Source organism: Petaurus breviceps, unplaced genomic scaffold (assembly GCF_028583685.1).
Source record: "Petaurus breviceps papuanus isolate PSGF00001 unplaced genomic scaffold, PetGlider_PUasm1.0 38, whole genome shotgun sequence".
NCBI lineage: Eukaryota > Metazoa > Chordata > Mammalia > Diprotodontia > Petauridae > Petaurus > Petaurus breviceps.
The window spans coordinates 51,409,220-51,434,774 of NW_027186304.1; the positions used below are offsets into that span (position 1 = coordinate 51,409,220).

General features: G+C 37.3%; 1 protein-coding gene across 11 annotated transcripts in view; it reads left to right on the forward strand.

Annotated features, from left to right (window-relative positions):
- Positions 1-25,555, forward strand: part of ASXL3 (ASXL transcriptional regulator 3) — a 302,427-nt gene that overhangs the window by 101,706 nt on the left and 175,166 nt on the right. For 3 of the 11 annotated variants that reach the window (XM_069099875.1, XM_069099874.1, XM_069099877.1), the window contains one exon: positions 15,708-15,919. The exons of 5 other annotated variants lie outside the window; for them this stretch is intronic. The gene's annotated coding sequence lies outside the window, so the exon portion shown is untranslated. The remainder of the gene's footprint in view (positions 1-15,707; positions 15,920-25,555) is intronic. 3 more of the 11 variants (XM_069099878.1, XM_069099876.1, XM_069099879.1) reach the window with 1 other exon arrangement.

Sequence of the window (25,555 nt, forward strand, 5' to 3'; positions counted from 1 at the left end):
TCATCAAAAAATGTTTATCTGTGACAAAAGCAGTATCTTAAATTCTTTCCCATTAAATTTAAAACTTTTTCTTTATATAGATACTTTTTCTATCTCTTTCAGCACTTAACTCTTCCATATGAGGAGGCAGGTAATGGAGGATCATTTGTGAGGATTAGCAGGTGTATTAGGTTGGGAAAACCAATAGACTACAGGAACCACTCTAATGTATTTCATGGTTAGAAAAGTAGAATGGGGCCAGGTTGTAAAGGGCCTTACAAGCCAAACAGAAGCAGAGTAGTTTTTGTTTGATCTTGAAGGCAGGGGATGCCCTAGGTACTCTTCTCTGGACACCCAAACTTCCTAACTGTTAATGTGCCTGCCCTTCCCCAGCTGAGCTTTCTATCCTTTTAGGGCTGCCATTGAGTGGATCACGTTCAGATACTCTCAGGCCACCCAGACTTCACAGCAGATGCTTGCTTTGACTGCCTTAGAATATCATCTGGACTGCCTGAGCAGCCTATGGATCACACTTCAGGCTCTCTCTTGCGCCACCCAAACTCCGCATCAGCCTACCTGTCCCCCAGTCACCTCATAATCCCTTCCAGCTACTGATACTACTGGCTGAAACCCTGGGCCAACTGTGCCTCAAGTCTGAACCTTGGTGGACCTCAGATAACTTACCTGAATTCATTCTTCAGTGATTATATACCCTGATCTAATCATTAATTACCATCCCAGTAGTTCTGAACTCCTTGCTGCCCCTGGTCAAAGCCTATTCTTGACTTCCTGAGAGTGACTGCTTCCTTTTTTCTGTCCTACTCAAGCCAACCCCACTAATGACCCACTCTAAAACTATTGCCCCCTTGGAATGTCTGCTCCGTAGGTAACAAGCTATATTTTATTTGAAACCTTTTCCTTTCCCTCTCCTTCCTTCCTTCTTGTACTCACTGAGACCTGGCTTGGTTATCCAGCTTCCCTGACAACCATTTCCAGCTCTGCACTTTCCCTCTTAACCTCTGACTCACTCCCACAACAACTAGACTCCCATTCTGGTGTACCTCCTCTTAGAATCCTCTCTTTTAGAGTCATATAATTCATGTTTTTCACTCAGTCAAGACTTTTGAGGGCTGTTGTCTCCTGACCCTCTTTCACTTCAGTGCCTGGCTCATAGTCTTTCTCCCTTCCCTAGTTCCTGTCCTCATTTTAGGGCACTTCAGCATACATATTGGTTCTTTTTGAAATACCCTACTTCCCCAGTTCCTCAGCTTAACAATTTCATATGATCTCTTCTATTCCTCAAATTCACACAGACCTTATCCTTGATCTTGCCAACACCAAACATGTACGTTTTATACATATAAGTTCATGAACTCTGAAATATTTTAATTACAATTTGTTTTTTATTTTTACCACTCCCTCTGCCTTGAGGGGTGGGGATGGAATGGAAGGGAAGGAAATAAGCATTTATTAACCACCTACTATGTGCCTGGTACTGTGCTGAGCACTTTGCAGATATTATTTCATTTGATCCTCACTATAACCTTGGGTGGTAGATGTTATTATTGCCATTTTATAGTTGAGGAAACTGAGGCAGACAGTGATTAAGTGACTTGCCCAGGGTCAGAGAGCTGGTAAGTGTCTGAAGCTGGATTTGCACTCAGGTTTTCCTGACTCTAGGACCAACACTTTATTGATCACTACCTAGCTGCCTCCAGTTGCCTCATAACTCCTTAACCTGCTCTTCTTCACCATGACTTCCAGTCCTTCTACTCAAGAATGCCAGAGTTCAGTTCCAGCCTCAGACACTAACTGGGTGACCATGGGCAACTCAGATAACTTCTCTATGCTTCAGTTTTCTCATCTCTAAAATATAGATAACAGTATCATCACCTTCCAGGATGGTTGTAATGATAAAATGGGATATTTGTAAAGTGATTTGATAACCTTACAGTGTTATCATCATTATTATTTATGTTCCTTTCTCTCCTCTGACACTGCCATCACCGTGATGTAGGCCCTTATAACCTCATACAGGGGCTATTGAAGAAACTTGCTGGTCTCCCCACTCCAGTTCATATTCTACTTAAGCCATCATATTGATCTTCATAAGGTGAAAGTTTGATCATGTCACTCCTCTATCCAGTCAACTCTGGATCAAATCTTTTTGACTTTTAAAACCCTTCATAACTTGGCTACTTCATACCTTTCCAGTATTCTGATACTTTATAGTTTCCTGTGTATTCTACAATCCAGTGACATTAGTCACCATGCTCTTCCTCATATGAGAAACTCAATTTCCTTACTCCAGGCATTTTCATTTGTTGTCCTCCATATCTTTAATTCCCCCTCCTCATCTCCACCTCCTAAATTTTTTGGTTTCTTTGAAGTCTCAGCTAAAGCTCCATCTTTTACAAGAAACTTCTCTCAATTCTCTTTAATCTTAGTGACTTTCCTTTGTTGATTATCTCCAATTTATTCTGCTTATAGCTTAATTTTCATGGTTGTTTGCATATGATCATCATAATTAGAATGAGTTCCTTGAGAACAAAAACTGTCTTTTGCCTTTCCAGCATTTAGTACAATGTCTGGCACATAGCAGTTGTTTAATTTTAAATCCTAGTAGATTGATTGACAATAGGGCACCATTGGAGTGAATTGAGCAGGGGATGGTTGGATCCAAACTTCAGAAAAAGTTTTTTTAGCAACTATATAGAGGTTGGATTGGAGTAGGCAGAAACTTGAGACAGAGATTAATTAGGAGGCTGTTTCTGTGACCAAAGTGGAAGACTGATAAAGTACTGAATTAGAATGTTGCCTGTTTGAGTAGAAAGGGATTGATGCTAGAGATATTGTATAGAGAGAAACAACAGGATTTGGCAACTGCTTGGATATTTCAGTTGAGAAAAAGTAGGAAGTTGAGGTAATTCTGAGGTTTTGACCGCAGGAGACCTGAAGGATGTCAGTAACTTCCACAGAAATGGAGGAAAAACTAATGAGTTCTATTTTGAATGTGTTGGGTTTACAGTACTTAAGGACCAGATAGTTTGCAGTATCTAATAAGCAATCGGAGGTGTGTAACTGTATCTCAGGAGAGAAATTAGGATTTGATACAAATGGGTGCATTGGAGCTAGATCAAACCAAACCGATTGTTAAATTTTCTTTGTTAGCATTTACACCAATGGAATTGGTGATTGCTATAAATTAGAACTTTTTTGTTGTTGATTGTTTAGACTTAGGGAAGTGTTAATAATTCAGATGAAATTTGTAAGTGTCTATGTGCATACATTCTCTCTCCCTCCTCCAAGTCTGGTTTTTAAATATTTTACCAGCACACCCCTGTATTTCTCTGTGAACATTGTTTGGCATCATCAGGATTGCAGTAGAAGGCTCAGGGATTCACTAGACTGGAGCATCCTGACTCTAGGCGAACAACAACAAAAAGCAGTATTTATTAAGTGTGTACTATACACTAGGCACCGTACCAACCACTGGGGATTGGAAGAAAGGCAAAGGCAACCAACCCCTGCCCTCCCGGTGCTCACAGCCTGGTGGGGGATGACAATACATAAAAAGAAGTGTCCATCTTGAGTGGAAAATCTAGTGGGAGTCCTCTTGTGGCCACCTTCCACCTTTCCACACACCCCTATGTACACAGGGAAGGACGCAGACATGTGATTTTATTGATTGTAGCATATTGTTGCTCAGTTAATGTCTTCCACTTTTAGGGATGAACAACTACCTTGCAACTCATAGGCTTAGATAGTTGCCTGGGACAGTGGTTACATAGCAAGTGTGTGTTAAAGGAGAGACTTGAACCCAGATCTTTTGACCATAGTTCCTCATTTGTAAAATGAACTAGAGAAGAAAATAGCACTACTCCAGTATCTTTGTCAAGAAAATCCCAAATAGGTTCATGAAGAGTTGCACACAACTGAAAAATGAGTGAACACACAATATTGGGCCAAGTACTGTGCTTAGTGCTGGGATAAAGAAAGAGGGAAAAGATAGACCTTGCCTTCAAGGAGCTCACAATCTAAAAGGGGAGGCCACTACCAAACAAGTATATACAAATAAGGGATCTGAAGGAAGCAGAGGATTTGAATAGATCATGATGAGGAAGAAGTGTCATTGGATCTAAGAGTACATGGCAGGCAGTCAGGTGTAAGAAGACTGGAAAAGGAGGTAAGGCAGGCTATATACTATGAAGGCTTTCAGTGCCAAATAGAAGATTTTATACTTTATCCTAGAGGCAACAGGGAACCACTGGAGTGTCTTGAGGGGAGGTTGGGGGTGACATAGTACTTCAGGAAAACTTTTGGAGGCTGAATGGAGGATAGATTAAAGTGGGTATACACTTGAAAGAAGAAGACTCACTAGCAGGCTATTCCTGTGTGTGAGGTGATGAGGGCCTGTACCAGGGTGGAGGCAATATCAGAAAAGAGAAGAAGGTGTGTTTGAGAGATGTTGCAGAGATGAAATCGATAGACCTTGGCAGGTGAGAAAGAGTAAGGACTTAAGGATGACACTTAAGGTTGTGAGCCTGAGGGACATGGAGGATGGTGTTTTCCTCTAATAATAGGGAAGTTAGGAGAGAGGGCCTGGTGTGATGGTTTAAGGGGAAAGGTGATAATCTCAAATTTGGACATGTTGATTCTAAGATTTCTATTGGTCATTCAGTTCTAGACCTCCGAAAGATAGTTTGAGATGAGAGATTGGAGGTTGGTAGAGAGGTGAAGGCAGGATAGGTGGATTTGAAAATCATAGAATGAGATCACCATGTGAAGTAGTCTAGAAGGAGAAGAGAAGAGGGCCCAGAACAGAGCCCTGGGGGACACCCATGTAAGTAAGTGTGACTTGGACAAGGATGCAGTAAAGGAGACTAAGAAGGTGCAGTCTGATATGTAGGAGAAACAGGAGAAAGTGGTGTCCTGGGACCTGGGAGACGAGATGAGTACCTGTGGTCACCCAAATGAATCAACTGTTCTGATATCCATTTGTATACGCAAGAACCTTAAATAAGTTGCATCAATGTAAATTTGGGCCTGTCTGTATGAGATAATTCTGAAGATGTTAGGCTGTGTTCTGAATTTTTGGAGACCATTTACTGGCATCAGATTTTTATGTAATATAATTTTAGGTCAAACTATTTGTATGGTTTTATAGTTGAAAGCAATCTTAACAAGCATCTAGTCAAACCCAACTACAAAATGGAATCTGCAAAATGAATCCCCTTTACAGCAAAGAATGATAGAATGCCAGAGGTGGAAGGGACCTTGAATGTCATGTAGTAAAATATCTACCCAGAATTTGAATCTTGTCTAGCATTCCTATCAGATTATTAGTATGTCCCTTTCCTTTATAACATGGAGCATGCTACTTCCTTAGGCAGCCCGTTGTATTTTACAGTAGCTCTCATTCAGAGGCATTTCCTTAAATATACTTGAAACCTGCCTTTCTACAAAGTTTTTTTGTCTTTATACCATGTTTCCCCGATAATAAGACACTGTCTTATTAATTTTTTTGGACAGAAAAACACCAGAGGGCTTATTTTCAGGGGAGGGCTTATTGTAATGAACATTGACAGCAATTTTAATAAACAGGTAAATGTGAACAAAAAAATGTACCTTTATTCAATAATGATCATGTCATCTTCTTCAACAACATCGTCATAAGTGTCCATACCCTGAATTCCGTCCTGGATGTCTTGCGCCTCCATTTCCTTCAGAAGAAGTGGACCCAATCTGTCATGTCCAGCAATATAGCTCTCTTTAAATGAATATGTCTTGTACAGGTAACCTGCTCGTAGTGCCTTGGCGACATAGCTGTCAGTAATTTTATCCCATGACTTCTTCACCCAAGTCACGACTTCTTGCAGACAGGGCTTCACAAAGTTTCCACGCTGATTTCTTTCCATTCTATTTTCAATGTAGTCATTGACTTCCATGTGCAAATGGTCCTTGAATGGCTTGTTTATTGCAATATCAAGGGTCTGGAGATAGGCAGTCATTCCTGCAGGAATCATTACTTGATCTATTCTTCTCTCTGCAAGGAAGTTCTTCATTTCTTTAGCGCGGTGAGTGCTGGCTGAATCCCAGACTATCAGACCTCTTTGGTTACCTTGCATAACAAGTGGCAGCATTAAATCAACCCACTTTCTTATAATGGCTTGTGTACACCAGGCTTTTTCGGTTTCAAGAACGTAAATGCCAGATACATGTTCAGTCTTCTCTTTCTTGCCCTTACTGATGATTAGAGGTGTGTCTTTCTTTCCATCCAAACGAATTGCCAAAACACAGGTGACCTGTGCACTTTCATAGCCAGTGGTGGGAATGTAGATTGACGTTGCACCCCGTGAGGAATTGTTGTTTGAGATCCTTGTCCCATAAACACTGCAGTTTCATCCATAGCAATCATATTGCAGGTTTGGTACTTGGAAATGTCGATCCTATCAATAAAGGACTTGAATGCAAGTGCACGTTTAATAACTTCAGCATCTTCCAGTTTAAACAGTGTTGTTGATCTTCTTAGGGACAGTTCATACCGTTGAAGGAAACCGTCCAACCAGTGTTGTGATGCTTTGAATCCTTCTGAGATTTCAAACTCTGGTGCCATTGAAAGGGCAAATGCTTGAATATCAGCCCTGCACACAACCAAGGCCTTTGCTCTCCTGTCAGCAATCCATTCACCAATGAGGATCTCCAAGTCAGGATATAAGGGCTGCCGACCTGATCCAGACCTGCGCTTTTCCCCTTTTCCCTCATCCACCTGTTGATTAAGGTTATTATAATCTGCTCTCCATTTTCTGACCATTCGAAGATCCAAAAGTTTTTCTTTACAGAAAACTGCAAGATGCTTGCCATGTGACTCCTCTACAATTGCTTTCTTATACTCAACAGTATACCGTAGCTCTTCCTTTTTGTACTCATGTCTGGGGGTCAAAACAGACAGAATAATAAAATTATGACCATCAGTCCTTCTTTTCACTCCATCATGCCCCCTGAGTTCTTCTTTTTTCCTCCATCATGCCCTTTTTATCCTCCATCATGCTCCCTCACTCCTGCTTACATACTGGGTTTTTATGTTGTCCTGCCTCAGCTCTCCTCTGCGGCACTGCTCTCAATGGCGCCAGCAAGCAAATCACTGGGGAAGAACAGGATGACGCGCTCACTGCTGCAGCTCTGATTGGATGCAGCTCGGAGCGCTTTCACGGGGGGGGGGGGGGGGGAGATGTGGCATACAGAGGGTACCGTAATGTAGCGTGTAGCGCAGGGGATCACCTTCACTACAGTAGCAATCTGAATAGGGCTTATTTTAGAGGAATCTTACACAGTAAGGGGAGGGCTTATTTTCGGGATAGGTCTTATTATTGGAGAAACACGGTAGTATAGTTACTATATAACTTGTTCTCCTTGTTTTATTTGCTTCATTTATATCAGTTCATACATATTTTCCCAAGTTTCTCTGACCTCATCCCTTTCATCATTTCTTATGCCATGGTGCTATTCCATTACATTCATATGCCATAATTTGCTTAGCCATTCCCCAATGGATGAATAAATACCTCCTTCATTTCCAGTTCTTTGCCCTTTACAAAAAGAGTAGCTATGACTTTTTTTTTTGAAATATGGATCTTTTTACTTTCTTTGATTTCTTTTAAGTATAGGTCTAGTTATAAACAAAACTAATTCTCATATTAGCCTTGTATGAAAATATGTCTCTTTCTGAATTTTAAGTTCATTACCTTTCTGTGAGGAGGTGAGTGGTATGTTTCATCTTCATTCTTTTGGACTCGATCATAATATTGATCAGAGTTTTAATGTCTTTTGAAGTTGTTTTCCTCTGTAATGTTATTTGCATAAATTACTCTAGTTCTGCTTACTTTGATCTGCATCATTTCATGGAGTTCTTTCCAGTTACCCTGAAACTATCCATTTCATCATTTATTATGTAACAGTAATAATTCATTACACTCATTAACCACAATTTATTTAACCATTCCCTAATAGAAGAACCTATTGGGACCTATATAGGGAAAATTGATTTTTGTTGTTGTTTAGTAGTTTTTCAGTCATGTCTGATTATTCATGCTTCCTTTTGGGGTTTTCTTTGTTAGTGTTCTAGTTTTATTGTAAAGCCTCCAACATTTGTCATTTTACTATTTTTCTCGTCTTTACCAGTCTTATGTGTATGAGGTAGAACTTCAAATTTGCTTCAATGTGCAATGCTTTATTTGTGATTTTTAGAGCATTTTTTCATATGATTGTTGCTTGTTCCTTTCTTAGATTTCTTCCTTTAAAAACTGCTTATTCATGTGCTTTTCTCATTTATTTATTGGAGAATGGCACTTAGTCTTATAAATTTTAATTAATTCCTTATATATCTTGGATATGAGACTTTTATCAGCAAACCTTTCTGCAAAGATTTTTTCCCCCATTTCACTGTTTGCTGTTTAATTTTTACTACATTAGATTTGTTTGTACAACAAACAGAAAAATCACAACTACTCCACACTTTGATATGTTAGATGACTTACTGTGACCCAATACTTGTTCATTTTATCTTGGGTGATTGTCTCTATAACTTGTTTAGTCATGCATTCTTCCCTTATCAATAAATCTGAAAAATAATTTCTTGCTTGCTCCTCTAATTTGTTTACAGTATGATCTTTTGCATCTGGGCCATGTACCCATTGGGAGCTGATCTTCCTACGTGATTTGACATGTTGCTCCATACCTAATTTCTGCCAGACTGTGGTCTTGTTTAATCAGCAATTTTTATCAAATACTGACTGGAGGTTTTGAGTTTATAGTGTAGCTTTAATTGGAATATTTCTAATTTTACTAATTTAGAACATTTTTTCATATACTTGTTGATAACTTGTATTTGTACCTGTTAATATACTTTGACCATTTAAATGTTGAAGATGACTCTTGTTATAAATTTGAATCAGTTTCTTAAGACCTTCTTCATGAGACAGTTTTCATAGATACTTGCTACTTTTTTAATTTATGTAATCAGAGTTGTGATATTTTATATACATTGCTTGTTCTTGAACTCTTACCCTATTTGTAGTTTTAAAAGGTATCTTCTTGCTGGCTCCTCTTAATTTGTTCATGATGTATGTAACCTTTTATATCTAAGCGCATTTGTTGCTTAGCTTTGTATATTATCTAAAATGTTGATCTATACCTAATTTCTGCCAGACTGCCGTGCACTTTTTTTAAATAGTAATACACACACACACACACACACACACACATACACACACAAATTTAAACATTTGATTTTAAAACTGAATTCCAGATTCATTCCCTTCCTCCCTTGTCACCCACCCTTACTGGGAAGATAAGCAGTTCAGTATAGGTTGTACACGTGCGGCTAATGCAAAACAATAACATAGTAGATGTATTGTAAAATACTGACTATATTTCCCTCCCTCCTCTCCCACCTCCCACTTGTTCTATTCTCTACTTTGATCCCATCCCTTTTCCAAAGTGGGTGCTTCCAACTTCCCTCCCCCACAGCCTGCCTTTCCTCTTATCCCCTTCCCCCCCTACTCTCTTGTAGGGTGAGATCCCCTATTTAGTGTGTATTTCATTCCCTCCCCAAGCCAAATTCAATGAGAGTAAGGTTGACCCCATTCCCTTCTGCCTTCCTATTCTTCCCCTCCATTGTAACCATTTTCCCTTGCCTCTTCTATATGAGATAGTTTACCCCATTCTTTCTTTCCCCATCTCCTCTCATTATATTCCTCTCTCACCTCTTAATTTCACCTTTTCATTCCTTCCTGTTAAATTGGTCCTGTGCCCTCTATCTATGTATACATGTAAACATATGTACACACATTCACATATGTATTCGTATGCCTATGTACCCTCATATATAGACATATATGTGTATATATATGTATATATATATTTATATTCCCTTCAGTTATTGTTTTTCCATGTAGGAATGTTAATAGTTCAACTTTGAATAAGTTCCTTATGATTTCTTTTCCCTGTTTACCTTCTCATGCTTCTCTTGCTTCTTGTATATGAATGTCAAATTTTCTATTCAACTCTGGTTTTTTCATCAAGAATGCTTGAAAGTCCTCTATTCCACTGAATGACCGTATTCTCCCCTGAAACGTGATACTCAGTTTTGCTGGGTAGGTGACTCTTGGTTTTAATCCCAGCTCTTTTGACCTCCGGAATATCATATTCCAAGCCCTTCGATCCCTCAGTGTAGAAGCTGCCAGATCCTGTGTTATCCTGATTGTGTTTCCACAATATTCAAATTGTTTCTTGCTGGCTGCTTGTAATATTCTCTCCTTAATCTGGGAATTCCGGAACCTGGCTATAATATTCCCAGGAGTTTTCTTTTTGGGATCTTTTTCAGGAGGTGATTGGTGGATTCTTTCAACCTCTGTTTTGCCCTCTGGTTCTAAAACAGCAGGGCAGTTTTCTTTGAGAACTTCCTGGAGGATGATTTCTAGGTTCTTTCTTTGATCATGGCTTTCAGGTAGTCCAATAATTTTTAAATGATCTCTCCTGGATCTATTTTCCAGGTCAGTGTTTTTTCCCATGAGATATTTCACATTGCCTTTTATTCTTTCATTTGTTTGGATCTGTTTAACAGCATCTTGATTTCTCATAAAGTCATCAGTTTCCATTTGCTCCAGTCTAATTCTGAAGGAATGATTCTCGTCAGTGAGCTTTTGAGATTCTTTTTCCATCTGGCAAATTCGGCTTTTTAAGGCATTCTTCTCCTCATTGCCTTTTTGAACCTCTTTTGCTATTTGAGTTAGTCTATTTTTTAAGGTGTTATTTTCCTCAGTCAGGCTGTTAACTCTCATTTTGTAATTTTCTTGCATTGTTGTCATTTCTCTTCTCAATTTTTCCTCCACTTCTCTTATCTGCTTCTTAAGGTCCTCTATGGCCTGTAATCAGCTCGTATTTTCCTTTGAAACTTTTGGTGCAGGAGTTCTGACTTCACTGTCTTCCTCCTGTTCCATGCTTTGCTCCTTTTTGTCCCCAAAATAGGAGTCTAATGTTGGATTCTTCTGTCTGCTTTGTTTCCTTTTCCTGGTCATGGAGCCCCTCAGTCACTTGACCCCTGGGCTTTTTGCCACAGTAGGACTCTGCCACCAGACAGGGGAGCTTTTGTCCCAAATGATGGGGTTTCCTCGGTTGCTGGAGGTATTAGATGGGTGCCCTCTCTGAGGCCTCCACACGCTCTGACAAGCTAGACACACACCCCAGGACCTCCACCCTAGACTGTAATCCAGATCCAAGCAGGTTAAAGCAACAGTTATTACCCCTGAGACTGGTCACTTGGTCCTCCTACACTCTGCAGGCCAGGAGCTGAAGTCGCCATGTGGTGCTGGCTATGCCGCGTGGCGTACTCCCTCTTACTGGGTCCCAAAGTCTAGACTCCACTGACCTCTCACTTTGTCCTTTGCATCTGTGAGTTGATAATTCTGGAAATGACCACAGCTGCTGGTGATCTGGAGTCCCTCCAGCCTGCGGCTGGTCAGACTCGCCCTGGGGCTTAAAACCTTCATCTCACATGGGCCTGGGCTCGCCTCTGCTGCACTAGCTGATTCCTGCTGGCCTGCCTGGCTTTCCTCATCAGGAGGTTAGCTTCTCTGTGTAATTTCGTGGGTTCTGCAGCTCTAAAGTTTGTTCAGAGTCCACTTTCTACATTGATTGGGGAAGGTGGAAGCCGCATCTGCTCGGAGGTCATGCTTTTACTCCGCTTTCTTGACTCCCCTGCAGTTCACTTTTACCCACAGTTTTTGTCAAAGAGTGAGTCTTTCCCCAAGTAATTAGGAACTTCGGGTTTATCAAAATAGTTTTTTGCTATTATATTCATTCATTCTGTATGGTACATATTGAGTTTATTCTATTAATTAACCTCACCCTTACATTTAAAATATTTAAAAACATTAAAAAACATTTAAAAGTCACTGTCTAAAGTAAGGATTTTCACTTCAAAAGATCTTTGATTAAACTCTGTGAGTATTCTTTCCACTTGTGAAAATCATAACTCCTTTACATTTTATTTGAGTTATTGCGACTCAATAAGTGCATATATTCAGTCCATTGCCTATTTAGTTTGGTCTAAAGCTGTCTGAGCTTGTATTCTACTTCCAAGCTAATGAAGCATAATGGTACAAACAGTTGCAGAAGATTTAAAATTCATTTAAATAGTTTAAATTATTTTTCTTTGGTCAGTCCACATCTGGATATTTTTCTTTTCTGAGTACTATATTTTGAGGAGGTTATTAATAAGCAGTAGCATATCCAAAGGAGGGTGGTCAGGGGACTACTGTAGAAGGATGAGTTAAATCATAGGATCATAGATCAATAGAAGTCATCTAATTCAACCTTCTCATTTTATAGATGAAGTAACTGAGTCCCTGAGAGTTTAAGTGACTTGATAGGTCACACAGGTACTAGTGTTCTAGTTTACCTTGAAACAAAGAAGAGTTGGGAGAAGAAATGAATTGTGGAATTCAGAGGCATCAAGATGACACAGTAGATAAGAGCACTAGGGCTGAATGGTCAGTGAAATCAGAGTTCAAATTCAGATTCAGACATTTAATAGCTATGTGGCTAGTTATGTGGCAAGTCAACCTCTGTTTGCCTCAGTTCTCTTGAGTGTAAAATGGCATCAACTTCCCAAAGCTGTTGTGAGGATTGGTGAAGATAATTGCAGTTGATTCTTGTCATTTGTGGTAGTTGTGTTTCATAAATACACTGAAGTCACAACATTTACTTCAGCACTTTCCAGAGTGCCCTCATGTAGAGACTGGTGAGTTTTCTCTTTCTTTTTCTGGACCATATTGTTGATTCATTAAAATTGAACTCATGGCCAGTGCCAACAGCACTGTAACTCAGATCTGAACGAATTATATCTAACACATCATCCTTCTTGCATTTTAGGACACTAGATGGTACTTCAGAACTATGTTTGGGGTTATTTAAAATAACGAAATTACCAACAAAAAGCACAAAAGTGCAAAAATGTGGCACACAAAAATGATACTTGTTTACAGTACAAAAGCTGAAACAAGAAGGCAAAGTGTTGCCTAGTTCAACCTCTGGTGGGAATGTGCTTATTAGAGGACTCGTTTTTTGATACTCTGTCTATGTCTCCAAATGATCATGAAAGTATTGGGAGTATTGATTTTTGGGGTTATAAATAATTGTTAGCAAGTAGATGAATTTGAAAATATAGTATCCACAAATAACAAGGACTATTTGCAAAGAACATAGTACAATGACTAACACATAGTAGGTGCTATATAAATGCTTACTATTATTAGTAGTAGTAATACTATGAGGATCTGTTTTGCTTGTCCCCAGAGGACATATACAACTAGGAACAAAAATGACAAGGAAATGTGACAGTCAGATTTCATTTCAATATATAGCTGAGGTCTCTAAATATTAGAATTGTCTAAAAATGAACTAATGGGTACAAAGTATAGGGATGAAAATTTGGGGCATAAAAATGTTTCATAACAATCTGAGCTCTTAACAAAAATGAAATGGGCAACTATGTGTGGTAGTGTGTTGCTTAGTACTAGTGGTCTGTAAGTAGAGTCTGGGTTATTCTTTGTAGTATGAGGTTTCATATGTCATTTGCATTTGAATTGTCAGGATACCATACATATGGCCTCTGAGAACTATTCCAGCTTCAAGATTCTATGATTCTAATAAAATATGACCAACAAGGTAGTCTTATCAGTTTTAATTGGGTACTGATAGAATTTTCCAAGTCCTCTGAAATATATTCTGAAAACTTTGCACTGTTGGAAGATTACATTGCCAGCATAAATCTTGCAATCCTTTTATGAGTTGTTTTACATGTGATATGATCATTTGGGATGTTATAAAGTTAGTGAAGAGCTCACAGAGAAGTAGAGTGTTTTATTTTTGTTTTTGCTTTTGCTTTTTTGGTCTCTGGCATTCATCTTACAACTGAATTTTTTACATTAGCAGGAGGGTTAAGTTAAAAAAAATCATAAGAATAAAGACCTAATAAACCTAATGGACATTTCTCAACTTTTAACAAAAGCTGAACTTAAATGTCAGTAGGGTGAGCAATTTGACCAATATATGGATGATTAAAGGACATAATTCCATTTAAATGAATTGGTATTTCCATGTAGTAGTCTTATAAATGCCTATATGCTTAGAACAAATAATGATTTTACTTAGGCTAACTTGTATTAGTTAGGTCACATAAGTCAGGTCACATAAACAGCATTTATTAAGAGCTTATTATGTGCCAGGTACTGTGCTAAGCACTAGAGATTCCTCCTACTCTGTCCCAAAATAAAAGGAACAATAGTCCTTGCCTAAAGGAACTTATAGGCTAATGTGGGGGGTAGGGGTGGGGGGGATGACAATTTGAAAGCACTTGACTTCATACAAGACAAATATATGTGTATATATGTATGTATGTACCTGTTTATATATATCTATGCATGTGTATACACGTATACATGTACATATCCCCTCACCCCCATCCCCAACACACACACACACACACACACACACACACACACACACACACCAGAATTGTGTAAGAGTATGAAAAGTTTCTTATGGAAGGTGAGATTTTAGCTGATACTTAAAGGGTGATGGGGAAGCCAGCAAAAAGGAGAAGAGAAAATTCAATGGATGGTGGACAGCCAGTAAAAATACAAGTGAAAAAATGAATTGTTGTGTGTGAGGAACAGTAAGAAAGGCAATATCACTAGATCATATATAAAAAAGCATAATAATTTCACTTGTCTTCAAAAAATAAACTTACAGAAACAGAGACTGATTTTTGGGAAACGTGTACATTTTTATTAGTAATATATAATATTGATATCAGAATATAAGCAAGGAGATTTTTAAAAATCTAATAATTCATGGTAAAGAAGAGAGCAGGAAAACCCTTCAAAATAGAAATGTCTGATTCATCTAAAATTTCCCTTACAACGTAGAATGAAGGCTCCTATATAGTTTTTACGGTTTATATTTCTATTCTAAGTAATAACATCCCTTAGAGAAGTGAAGAAGAGATAGTAGACCATATTTATTTTTGTTCTTAGGCATGCAGTCAGCCCTGGGGATGGTTATTATTTTTATTGTTTTTAAAACTTAGCATTTATTATAAAACCAGAATTACCTGGCTACTGTATATGTTAAAAGAGTGAACCCTATCTATTGGGCTTTGGTTATTCATAAGTTAGATAATGTAGGCAAGATTATAGTAGTTAAAAAGGTAAAATGAATGACAACACAGTAGGCCTGGATTTTTTCCATAGAACTGGAGAAAAGTTCCCTTAACTTAGGTACAATTTCTAGTGTGAGTACATTGATCATTCCTTGGAAAAAGCAGAGATTATATTATAAGATATTGGGCAAGTGCTTGTTTGTACATTGTCATGGCCCTCATTCTAGGTGCCATATTAGGAAATATTGACCTTGAATGCTACTAATATTAGTTATCTGTTTCATTTTCTTTCACTCTGTCTTTGTTCCACTACTATGACTGTCTTCACTAGGGAACAGAGCAGATAAATGCTTAGATTTATGTACTCTGTTCTTAAAAGTGTCTCTTGTTGAGGTAATTTCAATGAGAAATTTATATAAAATTGATTAAGCAGCAGTATTGTGACAAAGTAGCAGAGTGGTTTGTGGGAGTTTTATTATATATATACATATATAATATTTTCCAGTCTGGTTTCAGAACCCAGCGTGGCTTGGAGACAGCGTTGGTGTGTTTGAAGGATGATCCTCCTCGAGTGCTGGATTTGAGACAACTTTCCATGCTGATTATATTAGAGCCTCAGCTGCTTTCGTGTTGGTCATGAGGTGATGCTGAACCGAATGCTTGAACTAGCAAGAGTGGATGGGATTACATTGGAGTGGTTCCGTTCGTTCTTTCCGGGTAGGTATCAGTTAGTAGTGATGGGTGAAAATTGACACTGAGGGACCTCCCATGTGGAACCCGAGAGTGGTCAATTATTCTACCATTCATACTTAGTGGGTGTGAGAGATCCCTTGGGGGAAAACAAAAGGCAGTGTGATTGGACTGATCATAGAGTGTGCTGAGGATATATCTCAGATTGAAGTTGTTCAATCTCTTTTCCTTCTAATCTACCATTGTTTAAAGATGTAGACTAGAACTGAAGTTTAGAAGACAAGAAAGAGTGTGACCAGAAAGAAGGGAAATTCAGGAACCTCTTGTATACTCAGTAGTTGTGATTTATCTAATGGGATTTACTGTAGGTGTTGATCAATTATTGATACTGTGTTTATTTTTTGACCATGAGCAAGTCTTAACCTGAGAATCAGATTGGGACCCACTCTTTCAGTAAACTATACATCAGTTGTGATACTTGTTAGGGCAATAGTCCAATGACACATTTATAACAGCTTTTAAGGAGAATGATTGATTTCAACTAAGGGTTTACCTTTTATTCATGGAGAATACCTTTATTTTTTCAACATAGTTTTAACTGAGCATCATAGGATACTTTTAAGGGGTATAAGATATAAAAAACACTGCTTTTCTTTTTCTCTTTAAAAGTGCCCGTGTATTTTAAGTCTGTGCAGGCAGGATGTTTGATTAGATTGCTTTCATTTTGGTCCTTTTCTATAGTGATATTATGTCCCTTCTAGAATGTTATGCAGTTAGATAATATGGCTTTAAGTAGGTATCCAGAAGTTGTTCATTAAACACTGAGGAGTTTTGACATATGTAATAATAGAATGGAAGCATAATTTTCAAAAAGTATATACTCAAGACATATATTTTAAATACTGTTATCAAGGACTAGAGATAAGGCTACCTTAGATTATGTTAGACACTATCTTATATATTTCATTTTTGGGTGGGAAGTAGACAAAAGTATTTGTAGTTATAAGGTACTTTAGAGAGCATAATAGTTTAAACCTTTCCATTTTTTTAGAAGAAGAAATTGAGACCCAGAGAAGTAAGTAGCAGAACCAGAATTCAAGTTCGGTTCTTCTAACTTCAAATTGATTGTCCTTTCTATGCATCATAGTACTTCTCTGAATTTCCAGAAGGCTCCTATCAGAAGTCCCAAATGAATCAAAGAGGAATGTTAGGGATACTTAAAGAGTGACAAGAAAGTAATTATGTAAAATATAGTATAGTATAATGTGATTTAATGTCAAAGGATCAGAAGGAATTTTTAATAAACACAGCTGTGGGGCAGTGGAATCATGTGCAGAAAGTTAAGAAAACTCATTTCAAAACTAGTTCAGTCTTTAAATGAGTTTCACCTCTTTCAACTTGTGTCTGTAAAATGAAAACTGTAAACAGTACTTCTCATGATGTTAAAGGAAATTGTGAAGATCAGTGTCTGATCAGAGGCAGTTATATAGCTTTTGATAGTTTTAAGAAACCAGAAGATTATTGTTAATAAAATGCCCTTGATTAAGAAGCTGTTGGATATATTCTGCAAAGTAGTAATGTAAGGTGTCTGTTGAAAGAAGTTTTGATTACTTTTTTGGGGAGGCTACTTAAATAATTGCTTGGGTTTTTAAACATATAAGTAAATCTATGCTTTTCAGTAGGCCAAAATAAAATTTGGATCAGTACCATTCTCTCAATCTTAGAAGTATAATCAGTTCCACTGGAATGTGATTTTGTATTTCATATTTATATTGATAGATATCTTTATGAAATTGTTTACTATTGCAACTTCATTTCAGGGATAGGTAGGGGAAATATTTTATATGTTTACGAATTGAGTTCTTTGTATGGAGGTGAATGGCAACCATCATATGTGTTAATTGCTGTAATTGTTGTGCTGTTATGTTGTGCTATTAAGAATTGTGGTCATGATAGCTCTGTGATTGAACAGGTTTCAAACTTGATCGTTTACTTCATTAGTAGCTCTTGAAATAATGTTTGAAACTAAGAACAATAAAACATTTAAATATAACTTAAGTCTTCCTGGCTTGGCTTTGTGAAATATTGACTCTGTGGAAATAGGTGATGGGTGGATCGAGGAATTGTTTCCTGAAAATTTAAGTGGCACCGTAAAACTTTCAAGAACGTTAATTTGTGGGAAATGAATGTGTTGAAATTGTGCTTACTTGAATGAGATGAATGCCAAATGGCAGTCAGCCATGGTATTTTAGCAGAACATTTTTAAACATTGGAAAATGAAGGAAGACAGAACATCTCTTTTCTTTATATAAATAGAAAAAAATAAGGAAGAAAATCTTTAGAACTAAATTAATGTTCTGAGGATTGACCCTATAGTACTAGTACTCTGGGATTTAAAACTAGACCATATCCAATTTTCCATTTCCTTTGATATGTTTTCCCATCTACCTTGTTCCTACCCATATTTAGTTTCTATAATCTTTTGTTCATATTAGTTACTTGGCTTGTTTTCTAGAGGTTCTTTTTATCTGATTGAAGCATTACTCATGCTGTAACAATGTTGAAGAAACTTCTTGTTATCTAAAGATAAGTTCCTCACTCCTGGCCCCTCCACCCCCACCCCACAGGTCATCAAAATGCATACTTTCCCTAAGAAAATAGTCATTTATTTCTGTCAGCTATGTACTACTATATTTAGCTTTTTGGATAGCATTGCTTCTAGAATTTATTCATACTGTATGTGTATTTTTGTAATTTTATAATTATATCAGCCTTGCAGAAATCTCATTGGGAATTTAGCATTTGCACTGGTCCTAGATATCTATAGTTCAATTCACCATGACCCCTTTATCACTATAGCACAAGCATTAGCTTGAAGCAATGACTTATTTCTCCTTTAACCACCAGATTCCCGTGACCATATTCCACCCTAACATTGTTCTCCCTCTATTCCCTGATACTAGTTATCCCAAGCTCTCCTTCGTTTCCTCTGTCCAAAATCCCTACCCTTCTCTTTTTTATTGATGCCTTTTTAAACATTTTTGAACATACCCGTCCTAATAGACTTGTCTTATAACAACAACAAAAAATCAAACAAACCAAAAACCCTATTAAGCAAAGCCAACTGACATATGGACTGCATCCGGCAGTATATTCAGTTTTATCCATAGTACCCCAGCTCTCCAACTAAAGGAGGGAGGTTCATTTCCTAATATCTTCTCTGGGGTCAAGATTGATTAGTATAATTAAGTAGTGTTTACCATTAGCCTTTTTGTTTATATTGTTGTAATAATTGCCTATATAGTTTTTCTGGTTCTACTTAATTTCATCTGTGTCAATTCATATGTCATGTTTCTTTGAATTCCTCATATTCTTCCTTTCCCTACAGTGCAATAATATATTTCATTAACATTTTTTTTTCGCCAACAATGTATTTCACCAAATTGGTGGTCACCCTATTTGTTTTCATTTTTTGCTATCACAAAATGAATATTTTGATATATGATTAGATTGTGAGCTCCTCGTGGGCAGGCATGATCATTTGCCTTGTTTTGTATCACTGGCACTTAGTACAGTGCATGGCACATAGTAGGCGCTTAATGTTTATTGAGTGATTTATGTATGGTACCTTTCTGTCTTGTATAACTTTGGGGTACTTTTTTTATCAGTAGAGATTCTGGCTCAAATGGTGTAGACATTTTTATTATTTTCTGCCATAACTCCTAATTATTTTTCAGTATTCACAGCTTCTTCAAAGATGTATTAAGTGTGGCTCTTCTCAGAGCTTCTCCTATATTGACTATTTTAATCTGTCATATTTTTCTAGTGTTTTTTTTTATGGCTCTGTCTAAGTTAGATAACAAGTTTAGGGTTGGGGAGAATGGTTAGTAGTACAATTCATTGTTCCTAATTTATGGTTTTTTCAAAGCAAATTGTTGAAAGGTTTGGATTGGATTATTATCTGCTTTTTAAGTCATAAGAAATCAGACAATAATTATTTCTTGGAAGAATTAAGGCAGAATATCTTGAGTGAATAAATCACAAGTTCTGAGAATAGGAGATACAAAGTACAGTTTATAAAGTGCAGAAAGCATTCTTGTCTCCTTATGTTAGCCATTCTCAAATATGTGTCTGAATACACAGATACAAAGTCAACTTCTCAGGCTCGTGTGATGGTAGTAGCCATGCATGATACAGTTAGCAGTTGTTACCAAATCAACCTTAAATATTTTCTCAATACAAAACAATGAAAGAGGGTGGAAACTCAGACACAGAATAAAGCTAAAGTTGGCCTCTTTCCTGTAGTATGGGTTGGGTTGATCTATAATGGTTAATTTAATTATACTTAGATATGATCTCCTTTGTCAAAGGTTTGAAGGAATCAATATTTTCTCTCTTTAGCTAGCAAAATGTTGGATTCTTTTTCTTTCTAAAGCTTCTTTGAGCTCTGCTGATGTGAGGAATTGTCTGAACTGTTACCATTAAATCCCTAACATTGCTATAGGGAGGGAACAGTTCAGTAGTGAGATTGTGAATAGCAGAATTTTTGATGCTGTTGAGGGTTAACTAAAGATATGTTATACATCTTTAATTTGTATCATCATTGTTCTTATCTCCTTTACTAGTTGTATAGGTTATTCGTAATACTCACTTATGAACACAGGATACATTCTAGAAAAATCAGACAGATAGGGTACATGAGAAAAATCACAAAATTAGGAGTCAGAAGACTTGGATTCAAGTCCCAGCTCTACAACTAACTTGCTATGAGACCTTGAGAAAAGTACACTGAAGCTGTTTCCTCATCTGTAAAATTTAAGGGACTGGATTTGATCTCCAAATTCCTCTTAAACTCCAAACATTTGTAAATATATAAGTACATGATAATTTATTATTAGAATAATTTAAGGACATTTTCTTTTGTGTTTTCTATGTAATTTGTTTTGTAATTTGGGGTTTTTTGTTGTTGTTTTTTTTTTGCTGTTTGAATTGTAATATGTGATCATTTCCCTAGTGTTGTCCTTTGGATAGCATAATTTATTCAATATAAATATTTTAAGGAATGAAGAATTTCACAGTAGTACTGAGATTCTCTCCCCACCCCCCTTCTCTTTCATCTGATCTTTATTTGCTAAAATAAGGCACCTTATAAAGTCGTAAGACTTTTTGATAACAGTATCTATAGTTCAAAGTCAAAAGGATTATTACTTTTTTCTTTTTTTTTTTTTTACTTTTTGGAGGGCAGTTGGGATTAAGTGACTTGCCCAAGGTCACATTGCTAGTTTTTTGTGTTAAGTTCTGAGGTCAGATTTGAACTCAGGTCCTCCTGACTCCAGGGCCAGTGCTCCATTCACTGTGCCACCTAGCTGCCCCACTTTTTTTTTTCTAATGGCATTGTTACAACCCAGGTAATTAAGTAACTATTAAAAGCAGATGCCCATGCTTTCTTTAAAAGTGAAAGACACTAGCAGTGTTAAGAAAAAGAATCATTATTTTCTCATAAGGATATCGTGCCCTAACTGCTATATGTAGTTCCTTTCAATTAAAGACACTCAATAGAAGTATTATAATGAGTTACAGTACATGCACTTCCAAGAGCACACCAACAAACCAAGATGGATCCACTGTGTCCTTGGAATGAATACTTGTTCAGTTCACTCAAGTCATGAGCCATTCCTTGTTTCTTCCCAAGAATCCAGATTGGTTTTGTTGCTTCAGAATGATTTGGTTAAAAAAAGTTAGACCATGGGTAGCTCTGGTTCCCTTTAGAATGTCATAAGTAGATGTCCTTTAGACACCTTAAACTCAACATGTTCAAAAGTGAACTCATTTTCTTCTCCCCCCAAATTCTTCCCTCTTTCTTGCTTCCTTTTTTTTTTTTTTTAAAGCAATCAGTGTTAAGTAACTTGCTCAAGGTTACATGGCCAGGTGTTTCTGGGTGGGTTCTAAGTGTCGGAGCCCAGATTCTATCCCCAGGTCATCCCGACATTGGAGCCTGTGCTCTTACTTGCTGTGCTACCTGGCCGCCCCTCTTGCTTCCTTTTTACTGTGTCGTTGGCACCATTATCCTTCCAGTCACCCAAGTTCACAGGGTAGGCTTCATTCTCAACTCCTTTCTCTCTCTCTTTTATCATCTGCTGCCAGTCTGGTATTAATTACTGTTTATTCTGACACTGCCACCACCTTGGTGCAGGCCTTGTCTCCTTACCCATGGACTGTTGCAGTAGCTTGTTGGTTAGTCTCCTTTCCTCAGATCTTCCCACTCTAGTGCATAAGCTGTCAAAATGATCTTGATAAAGTGAGAGTCTAGTCATCTCCTCTCTATTCATTAAACTCCAGTGGCTAAGTTTCAACTCCAGGATCAAATGAAAGATCCTTTTTTTTGGGTATTCAAAGTCCTTCATAATCTAGCCCCCTAACAGACTTTCTAATCTTCTTACACTTCATTACTCCTCGTGTGCTCTGTGATCTAGTGACACTGGCCTCCTTTCTGTTCCTCCTACTTGACTCTCTATCTCTTGCATTTTTGCAGATTTTTCTCCTGTACCTGGAATGCTCTCTATACTTGTGTCTGCCTCCTGGTTTCCTTGGTTTCTTTCAAGTCTCAGCTAAAATTCTACCTGTTTGCAAGAAGTCTTATTACTAGAGCTGTCATGCACTTAATAAATGTTTTGTTGTCATGACTTGACCTTCAAGGTGGTCCTGGAATAGACATGGTTTTGAATAGATCCTGTGTAGCAAGTTAAGATTGAGGCTTTCAGTAAATAAGTATATTCTTGGATTCTTAGCATGGATTAAGGCAGCAGGAAGTCATTCTTTTCTCAACTCCTGATTCCTGGAGCTTGAGCCTTTCCAAAATTTCTGACCTCTTAATTATGATATTTCCTGAAATGAAAATAACATTTCTATGATATCAGCTATTTGAATTATCAGTTTATGACACAGAGTAATATACTAGCACATTTATATGATGTTTTAAGTCTTACAGCTGTAGCAGCAAGCACCCCAGTGTCCCCAGGGTGGCTGCCAACACAGGTCCATAGATGTGCTTCTCTAAAGGAAAGCAACTCAAAATGGGTTAACAAGCTTACTTTAATCAATCAAATATATATCATTCACCTAGTTCAGGGGAAAAAGGTCAGCACTCCGGACTTCAGAGAATTACAAACAAAATATAAACAAGTTACAAGCAGCAGACAGGCTTCCAACTGTCCAACCATTACATCCATACCTAGTTACAGTTACCAGAGAGGGAAGCACCAACATCTGAGTTTTCAAAGCCAGGGGGCTCATTGGCTGCCCAAAGTCTCATCTGGTCAAATTACACAACACTTCTCAAAGTGAACCCCAAAACAAAATCTCACATCAGGGTATATATAGTCTTCTCCTGGCTCAGAGAATGTCACAACCCTCTTGACCCACTGCCCAGTCACAAAGCACCAAGGTGTGGACATTCCTGAAAACAAAATCTCCCACCACAAGCTCCATGTGACCATATTCAGCCTATTAGGGGGCAGAGTGTATTTTTCAAATCAGGGAAGGTTCTCAGAGTCTCTTAAGCCTATCAGAGGGCCTAGGGGCAGGGAAGATCTTAAATTCCCATTCCCATAACAACAGTTTTAGCTTTCTTAAGAGAAGCTTAGGAGGTAGGTAGTGAGTTAGTTGTATTATGCCCATTTTACAGTTGAGAAAACTGAGTCTCAAGTTAATTGACTTGACCATGGTGACAGATCTATCAGGTGGCAAAGTTAAGGCATGTACTTGCATCTCTCAACTTTAAAGCACTTGTATTTATTATACTAGGCTGAATTTCACAGAACAGCTGCTTACATCATTTGTTTTTGCTTATATTTTTGGATAGGGTAGAAATTTTAGGTCTTTAAAAATTTAGATGAATGTTTTGGAGAATAGTCCAGGAAGAGAACTAAAGGCAGAGACTTTGATTGACTCAGGCTTATATATTTTGTTTTTTCCCCTTGCTATTCTGTTAGAAGTAGGACATGTTTGTGTTAATATCATGTGTACAAAAAAATCCAGAAAGTCAGGAAAGGATGTCTTTTCTTCCATAGAAGTACTGGAGAAGGCTTATAAGAGAGAGAAAGAGCTCCAATATAGTGAATTTCCATTATTAGATTAAATTTGAGAGTATTTATTGAAATCTACTATAGATTGAAACCTAATCTATCTGTATATATGTATATGGATACATATATACCTATTTGTTTATTACCAGATTGAGGTGTAGGTAAAGACATATCTTTTGGGAATGCATAAATTGCAAAGGCTATGATAGAAGACTACTAAGAAGTCAGGGGAAGTGTTGTAATTTATCTGTAAATATACAATTGTAAAGACCTTAAGGAAGATGAAGCAGTTTATGTGTTGTGTATAGTAAATATGTCACACTGAATTTTTACAATGATGTTCAATTATTATTGAAGAAATTACATGTCAGCTGTTTCTTGATAGGATAACATTTTCTAATTTTAAGTTGATTTTTATTATGTATGTCTACTGTGGATTTATGATGCCCCTTTGGGAAGATTCTAACCCTTATATGATAGCTTGTGGTGGAGGATGAACTGATGATAGCTATAGTATCTGTAATAAAGACATGCTCACAATGTTTCTAACATCTATACATATTGGATTCCAGATTTATTGGATAAGAATTCACTTGTTTTGGTATAGTGAATGCAAGATTATTCTTGTTGTCAAGAATGCTTGATTTCAAGTCTTGCCCTGATATTTAGGAACAGTGTAACCTAGGGCAAAACATTGAACCTCTTTGTGGTTCAGGCAGAACTCTACTGGTATCAATGGAGTGAACTTCTTTTCCCTGTGGAATTCAACATTTAAGAAATCACAGGTCAGAACAAAAAGAAACCACTATGAAACACAAATATCACACTATAGGGAACATGATGTTATGAATTTAAATTATTTTTTCTCATTTCTATTGTTGATTCTTTAATCTGCAACAATCTTATATTCACAATTTATCTCCATATCACTAAGGACATGAAATCAGCGAAATATGAAATCTAGCACTCAGCCATAATTCCTTAAGCAGCATTATCCTTTTAACACTGCTTTAGGGCATGGACTTGGCAATGGGTACTTGATAAAATCTTTCAGGTCCTTAGAATAAAATAGTCAGATGAAAACTCTTTCCTTTTCCAAAATATCATTTTTAACTTCTTAGTAGTAAAACCTACTCCAGAAAGTCCTTTGTTGACATTTTTCTTGCAGATTAGGTCTTCTGGGGCTGCACATGAATCTTAACATAATTCTTATACATTAAAAGTAGTTAGTACTTAATGAATGAATGTTTGTGCAATGAGATCCCTGTGTAACCTTAGGCAGGATCCTTAACCTCTGATGTGGGCACTTTACACATATCATCTCATTTGATCCTCACAACAATGCTGGGAAGCAGGTGGTGTTATTATCTCCATTTTGCAATTGAAGAAGTTGAATAGACTTCAGGTTAAAAACTTTCCCCTGGTCACATAGTTCTTGAGACAGATTTGAGCTCTGGTTTTTGTGACTACAGTTACAGTGCTCCATTCAGATATGCTACCTAGTACCTAACTCAGTCTGAGCCTTAGTTCCTCATCTTTAATGTGAGAATAATTGTATGACTTACCTTTTTTTTTTTTG